Source organism: Haliotis rubra, unplaced genomic scaffold (assembly GCF_003918875.1).
Source record: "Haliotis rubra isolate DU_JTF1 unplaced genomic scaffold, ASM391887v1 Scf854, whole genome shotgun sequence".
NCBI classification, from domain to species: Eukaryota; Metazoa; Mollusca; class Gastropoda; order Lepetellida; family Haliotidae; genus Haliotis; species Haliotis rubra.
This window is the reverse complement of record NW_025767584.1, coordinates 241,692-250,084: the sequence shown is the minus strand read 5'-3', so window position 1 is coordinate 250,084 and position 8,393 is coordinate 241,692. Positions and strand designations below refer to the sequence as shown.

At 39.8% G+C, this 8,393-nt stretch overlaps 1 long non-coding RNA gene across 1 annotated transcript; it reads right to left on the bottom strand.

Annotated features, from left to right (window-relative positions):
• Window positions 1–1,829: 1,829 nt before the first annotated feature.
• Window positions 1,830–3,121, bottom strand: LOC124262773. The gene is made up of 2 exons (XR_006894693.1): window positions 3,039–3,121; window positions 1,830–1,955 (listed from the first exon to the last, which is right to left on the bottom strand). It is a non-coding gene; the product is annotated as an uncharacterized LOC124262773 (long non-coding RNA).
• Window positions 3,122–8,393: the final 5,272 nt, after the last annotated feature.

The following is an 8,393-nucleotide window of genomic DNA, read 5'->3' as shown; positions in this document are numbered from 1 at the left end:
TGTTTGCCGTAGGTTGCGCCCCAGTGTCGGTGGAGGACGGGAGTGTGGTGGTTGAGGGCACTGGTTCCAGGAATAGCGTTCCTTTGCTCAACACACCACTTTCCCCCTTACTTCACCTAGACGAGTGGTAGAATGGGCCCAGTTATATCATTCGGCTGCCCATGCCAGGCACTGTGCATGGATTTTACGTAATTGCACAAAATTTGATTAGGAATTGTTTAAATTTAATTCTTGGCGCCCCTGATCATAGAACAGCATTTGACGTTGTGATATATTTATCATGAGCTTTGCGTAGAGTCTTATGCCCAGAAGGCGGTGGCTCATAGGCCAATCTGGTGGAAAAGTTTATCTTTTAGTTTCTCTGCTGGAGTATATCATCCGAGTATCCTTGGTGCTACAAGTAGGAACTCCACTTATTATTAGCATTGTCTTTATGATACTCTGTGGTGGGTGGGGAGCTCGGATGATGAACCATATTACCAACACACATGGAATACCAAACCATTTCAAAACAAACCAAACGTCCACTGGATGATGAAGATGAGCAACGACCTTTAACGTCTGTAGAACATTGGCCACGGTTTCTAGTGATTGAGACAGTTGACAAAACACCTCTCAAATTGAACCTTTTTGCAATATCTAAGTGTGTTCAAGGCATAGCTGGCGAGGTAAAAAAACGTCAGACGATTGCGACCAGGTTCTCTGCTAATAGAATGCAACAGGAAGCAACAATCCACCAACCTCATGTCAATAGTTTCGATTGTCGGTGTTCCTGTTTCAGTTACAGCTCGTAGAACACTCAATACCAGTGAAGGAATTGTTCGAGACAGGGAGCAGTTCTTTACTGATAGGACTGAAGCTGAATTAGTGTTCGAGATGTGAGATCAAGGCGTTATGTATGTCAAACGGTTCTACACACGACAGAAGTCACAAACACAACCTACTGATACATACCTTCTGTTCATTTTCAACATCGACTCTCCCCGACTTCAATTAGTGCAGTAACTAATGACAAAGTTGACACTTTTATTCCCAACCCGTTGAGGTATTTCAAATGCCAACACTTCCAGAAACATCAGTTTCTCTGACGCAAAGGAACCTATGCGTCTTTCGTTCAGACAGCCCCTGAAATAACCCCCAAGTCAAGACATCATCTGTTGACTGCCAGACAGAACTGACTTGGTTGAACTCCCAATCACCTCAAATTTACTCAAATAAACAATCAGCTCAAACGTCGAATTCACTCTCTGACATGTACAGTCTATCTCAAGACCAATCGTCGTCTCTCACCCAGAATCAATCACCAGCACAAAAACCAAAAAGTATCATAGAAATGTGAAGGAAACTGTTATGTTTTTTTGTAATTTGTGAAATCAGTGATTAAGTGATAGTTATTATTGGGTCACAATGTTTAAAGTTTGAGTGTGGGTTGTGGGTCACATCTCGCATCATATATGTTCAATGGCAATAGTATCTTTAGCGGTACGCCTTTTTGATAGCACTTCACACTTGCCTCCATTGGCTTGTTTATTTTGTTTTGTCATGCTGCATGTTCAAATTGATTCGTGAAAGTTCTGAGTTGATAGTGATGCTGCCTACCTTTAACAGAATGCTCGAGAACTGTGTAAGAGTTATATCAAGGCTGGTTGTTGTGTTGTGTACATCTGTCTGTCGCCATCTGCCTACCGTCGTCGTCTGTCTGTCAACTTCGCCAAGACCGATTGTCTGCTGACATTGTAAACAAGCTGCTATTAGTATGTCTGCTCTCATTGTAAATGTCAACACTCTGGTGAGTTAATATTTTGTATTTGTGACCCATCACTTTAGATTTGTGACTCAATTGCATTGTACTAGAAATCTGTATTGTGATTCATTGTACCCTGCTCATTGTTTGTTCAATACATTATTGAATATTTAAGACTTGTCTGAGCTTTATTTTGCTGGTTCAAAGGGAACTTTTAAAGGTCACATGAAACTAAAAAATCAAACATAATTACAACACAATTGTCACTTCTTCATGACATATAATATGCATTGCTCATTATGAAAAAACAAATAAACAAAATTATAAGCGTATAATCGCAAATCAAAAGTGCAATATTTTGTACTTGGGTTTACCTCCCTTGAAACGAAGCAGCCGGGATACCGAACCCAGTCAGAGCGGGTGGGTGTGCACTCAAGTGTAACGGCTGGTTCATTTGCAGATGCCGCCCTCATGCACGGCTCATTGTGTGTGTATATATAGAGATGTTGGGTTTTGTAAATACATGCTAATTTTTTGTGTATAACATTTTGCAATCAACAGACATCATAACATGTCATGTGTTCAAGTATCACACCTGCCTGTCTGTGTAATTTCATAATGTGACAGAGACCGAACTCGGGCCATAAATCAATGCGTTTTGTTTATGGTGTATAGCCTGATTGGTGTTAAGTTCAAATTGCATGTGGTCAGTGATAGCAGTTGTGTATTGAATATTGTCGTTAGCAGACAGGCAGGCAGACACACAGGTGTCAATAAAACAAGACATTGAATTTTGTCTGTGACAACGACATATCTATATCACAGTTAGAAATTCTGTCAACGCTAAATAATGACATTGCTTTTCAGTATCGAACTGAGAAAGTGTCTCGGTAAGAAGAACGTATGGTGAAATAGACAAATGAAATTATATAAACAGTTCATTTACTGTCATAACATATAAAAAGCTCGCGCCTGTGAGATATCAACAAAACATTAGAAAAATAGCTTACACCAAAGCCTTCACCGAGTATTCACCCGACAACCGCTTCCAAGCTGCGCAAACCTATTTACTTGCGCACGTGCTATGAGCGCAGCCCAGCTGTTGAAACCCGTTTTCCCCAGAAAAGTCTGGGGAAAATTAGTGAAACGTTTGAACTCCGATTTCGCGCGGTTTTTTTCATCGCGTTATTTTTCAACTTTATAAGTTGAATTTGCATTTTTGACGATTTGTTTCGGTACGTCCATACCGAAAGGTATCAGAATCTGCAAAGTTGTGTTTTACGTTGCATGTGACCTTTAAACCTTTTGTCACGGCAATTTATTCACCATAACAAAATTGGGGGCTCGTCCGGCATAGAATTCATTTGACATTGAGACCTATTGTGAAATTGATTTCATTTATAAATACTTGAGGCCAAACCTAATATGAGGAAATTTCAGGCTTTGCAAATTGTGTTGAATCACTATATTGATGAGGGAGGTTTTGGACATGAAGTTTTGGAAATGGTTGAAGAAAGATATTGGGACCAATTGGAAATGAAAAAAAACAAAAAAAACTAAAAAGGATTCAAATAGAAAAAGAAACAGAATATAGAAAAGAAAAAGAAGAAAGGGAAATGAAAAAAGTTTGAAATGGAGGAAGAAATGGAAAGTGAAAGAGAAAGAAAGGAAATAGAATTGAGAAAAATGGAAATTGAACTGAAAAGGCTGGAAAATTCTTGTCCTCCCTCAAATTCTTCCTTTTTGGGCATTTAGGCCAGTAGAAACTGCACTAAACCTAGTCATATCTGATAACAGTCCACATTTGTGCTTATCCTGACCAGAAGGGTGTTATTGGTCACCATAAAAAAAAAAAAAGAAAATGCCAAGCGCATGTTATACTTATCACGCGTTGGGTATGACATATATTTAGTAGGTGTGTCCTTCTCACACAGTGTTTTATACTGAACAACAACCATCAAAAAATGGTATTCATTTTCGATGTAGCCTTCATTACACATAGTTCACACCTTGTTTATCTACAGGAATATTAACTCATCTGCCTGTTTTCTATAGTTTACTATTTTACAATCCTTTGCCATCGGATGTTTTGTGTCTGTATTATCTAGTATTATACAATCTTTGGGAGGAGGATATTAGAATCATCATTACTTAACACAGCAGTGAGTTAATGAGTGAGTTAGTTTAAGTAGTCGCATCGACAGTATTTCTGCCATATCGTGACTAGAACTAGTAACAATGTAATTGGAAAAAAACTGTCAACAAAGGACTGTAAAACCTGTCAAAAAAAAGAACAGTAACAACTGTCAACAAAGGACAGTAAAACCTGTCAAAAAAGGACAGTAAAACCTGTCAATAAAGGACAGTAAAACCAGATAGGATATCACAGAAGCAAGAATTAAAACTAGCATGTATAAGACAAAATGTTATGGATGCCAACTTCTTCTTTATTGTATACACAACGTTTCTGGGCTATTCCACCCCCCTTCGTCAGGTGAATGCTAAATATCAGATATACAGGATATATATACTAGTAATGTCCTTGAAGCCAGAGTGATTTTAAGCATGTATATACAATAAAAAGGGGATTATAAGAGGATTGTACGATGAAAGAGATTAAAATACACAAAGGCAGATGTGTTGTTACAGTAGATTAAGTGAGTTTATGATAGAAGCCATTGAGTATAATAGTTGTACAAAAGTTTGGCTGGTAGTCTGATGATATACATAAGCTGGGATAAGATACGAAAGGCAGGGTTGATGAATCCATGACCTAAGTGATTTTCGAGGAATTGGGTAGGTAAACCCCTTGATCCCTGTTCAACTGTGGCGCTAATCATTTGATGCCTATAGACTCTTAAATCTTGCGTCATCGCCAATCATGGATGTTTCATGCTAAGATGGTTGTTGCTTTCCAGACAATGGAGTGTGATGGATTGTTTACAATGTGTTCAAAAAGGGCTGCCTTCAGATCTGATTTCTCTACCGAGGTTTTGTGCTCTTTGAACTTGATGTCAATGGGGCAGGATGTTTCTTCAACATAGCTGCTGCCACAATCTAGCGTATCTCTCTAAGATTAAATTTGCATCAGGACAGTACAAAATAAAAATATTAATGCAGTAGTCAAAATAACAATACTATGATTGAAATTGAACCTACATATCCTCTCAGGAGGACAATAATTTTACAGTACTTCAACCCCCGTCGAGGGGCAGAACCACAAAAAAATTCTGTAAATAATTATAATCTAAAACGTTATTAAAAACATCACCTTGTACATGAAAAATATGAAAAAAACATAATGAGAATGAACGTGGTTAAAAAGGTCCTTTTCTTTTTTGATATAACATTTATCCTTTTAATGGAGCAATCAATGCAGTCAAGCAGGACATGCCTAAAAGTGATTCTCTCATCACAAGGGACTGAGGATCCTCATCTGTAGTAAACAAAATGAAGATTCATGTCATTGTCTGCTCCTTTATTCCAAATCTCATGTCAGTTTTCATTCTCATAATTCCTGTTCATTCTTCTCAGATGCATAGTTCATATTCAAGTTTTCACTTCAACTTCCCATGTTCAAAGTTCATGACATACATATTCAATTTCACATATCTCATCACAAATCCACTCCATGGGCGGATCCAGGAATTTTGAAAAGGGGGGGGTGTGTGTGTGGGGTCTTAAGACATTTACAAAGAGGTGTCGAACCCCCTGTGATGTTTTGAAGCATCATAACATAATGCACTATCCGTAAAATACCTGTATTTAACAGCATGATTTTCAATGTCGGCATATAGTGTCACAGAATACACAATTCACTTGCAATGTCCGTGAAAGTTGGGGATCAGATAGTCTCAATGATGGGCATGTAAGGTTGATCGCTGTCTGTCGCTTATTCACTGTATTTGGAATATTGTGGATGAACACAAAATGCCACGTCTAAGTGAAGCCAACCGTCATATCGCCATTGGTTTGCTTGAAGCTGGCCAGTCTCAACGGCAAGTTGCCCGACGCATGAATGTTCACCAAAGCACCATTTCTCGGCTCTGGGAGAGATATCGCCGGCAGAATGCGGTAGCAGATGCCCCTCGTAGTGGGCGACCTCGAGCGACAACTGCGGCGCTCGACAAGTTACATGTGACACTGAGTAAAGAGCTCCCTAAAGGTGACACTGAGTAATGATCGCCCTATAGGTAACACTGAGTGAAGATCTCCCTATAGGTGACACTAAGTAAAGAGCTTCCTATAGGTGACACTGAGTAAAGATCTCCCTATAGGTGACACTGAGTAAAGATCTCCCTACAGGTGACACTGAGTAAAGAGCTCTTTATAGGTGACACTGAGTAAAGATCTCCCTATAGGTGACACTGAGGAAAGATCTCCCTATAGGTAACACTGAGTAAAGATCTCCCTACAGGTGACACTGAGTAAAGAGTGAGTTACAGGTGACACTGACTGAAGAGATAGTGCAATCTCAATTTTGGCTCTTACTTCACCTTTTAGTAAAATGTCGTGTGTATATCTACTGTGGTCAATGCGACATCATCGAATAGTAGGCGTAACCAATATATGAGGTTTATTGCTTGTAATTTATTTATACCTACTTGGCTGTCCAGCGTCTTTTGCAATTAGATCACGGATATAAGGTCTAATGACAGTTTTATATTCACTGTAGTGTATCAATGTGGTGTCACAGACTTGTTGAGTGTTACCAGTGATTCCAACATGGCTTGGTTACCAACAGAAGACGATGTCATATTGGCCAGTAGCAGGTGAATTTAGAATTTAGAATATTTCGCTCATATGACGACGTAAATGCGTGTGTATGTGTATGTGCGTCTGCTTGTACTAGCCCAGACTGAAGCTGGTTTTATAGTGCTAGCCCACTGAGATACCATGCCGCAGTGAAGCATGAATACCCCACTCAGACACATTATACTGACTCCGAGTCGACCAGTCCCTGTTGTACCCATTTAAGCCGAGCGCCATGCAGGGATCAACAAATACCATATTTTAACATCTTTTGGTATGACGCGGTGGGGGATTGAACCCGCGACCTTCCGCTTTCTGGTTGGCCACTGGCAAGATAGATTTATAGTTTTAAAAAATTCAAGACAAATTGGATGTTTATCTGATATGCATTTAATAGCCTGAAGTCAAGAAAGAGAATCTGAAAATAGAATGTATTGTTTATATTTACATTGTTTATTGATATACTTAAGAGCAGGTAAAATGTTGTCTGCTTCGGCTGTAAAGATGGAGCTATTGCTCTGGATACATTGACAGCAACACTAATAACTGCGTTACCATATTGATCCAACGTCTTTGACTGTTTTACATCCACAACTCAATAGTCAATTCTATGTAAACTTATGCCACTATTATCCACTTGTGAAATGTGAACTTGTCAGAGCCAACAGTTTATGTCTGTGACATGGGCATATGCATTCAAGTGTGTATGCAGAGTGAAATGTTCTACGGTGTTTAATGTCAAATCGAAGTGATGTGTGTTTTTTGTTTATGTATGCCCGTGTGTCTGTGTGTGTCTGTGTGTATGACTGTCACAAGAAGGTCCAAATGGTATCGTTGGTTTCGTCGTTGTTCCCTTTGTTGTCGACTTGTTTTTTTGGCTGCTGACTCTCGATCTCTTTTAGTTCTCAACGTTGATGTTTCAAATTACGAAGTGACCTTATATATTTCAGTATCTCCCTACTTCCTCGGGCGTGATAACGAAGGTTCTTACCGCCATCATCTTTGAGTGACACATCAGCTCCATTTGTTACGAGTAATTCGACCCCTGCCTTAAATCCGTTTCCTCCTGCTTTCATCAGTGCTGTCTTATTCCTCCAGCCTCTACTGTTTATGTCCACCGCATTCAGTGAGATGACATATTTCAACAAATCCGCATTATCAGATTTAGAGGCCAAATGAAGGATGTTGTCACCGGATCTTTCCTTGAATGTCAGAACAGCTCCTTGTTGTGCGAGTAATTCCACCATTTCTTTATGTCCCCTTGCTGCCGCTGTCATTACTGGTGTCCGAAAGTTCCATCCCTTCTTGTTGATGTCCCCAACATTCAGTGAGAGGAGATATTTCATTACATCGAGATGTCCTCTGTAACAGGGCAGGTGAAGGATGTTGTCTTTGCTGTAAGCTATCTTTGACAAAGAAGCTCCAAGTTGTACGAGTAATTCCACCACTTCTTTGTGTCCCCATTTTGCTGCTATCATCACTGCTGACAGTCCCCTCTGTTCAGTATCTATGTTATACATGTCCAGAGAGAGGATATACTTCACCAACTCTATATCTCCTCCCCGACAGGCACAGTGAAGGATGTTGTTACTGTCTCTATCTCGTTGTTTTAAGTTAGCTCCTTTACCTACCAGTAAGTCGACCATGTCTTTGTTCCCGTTCTCTACTGCCATCAACACAGGTGTTCGTTTGCACCGTGCTCTACCATTGATGTCCAATATGTTCTGTGAGAGGACATACTTGACCACCTCGATGTCTCCTCCCATACAGGCTGAGTGAAGGACGTTGATGTCGTATTTATCGACCAGTGATACGTTAGCCCCTTTACTTACAAGTAACTCCACCACTTCTCTATGTCCCCCAATGGCTGCCCACATCACCGGTGTTCTTCCAATCC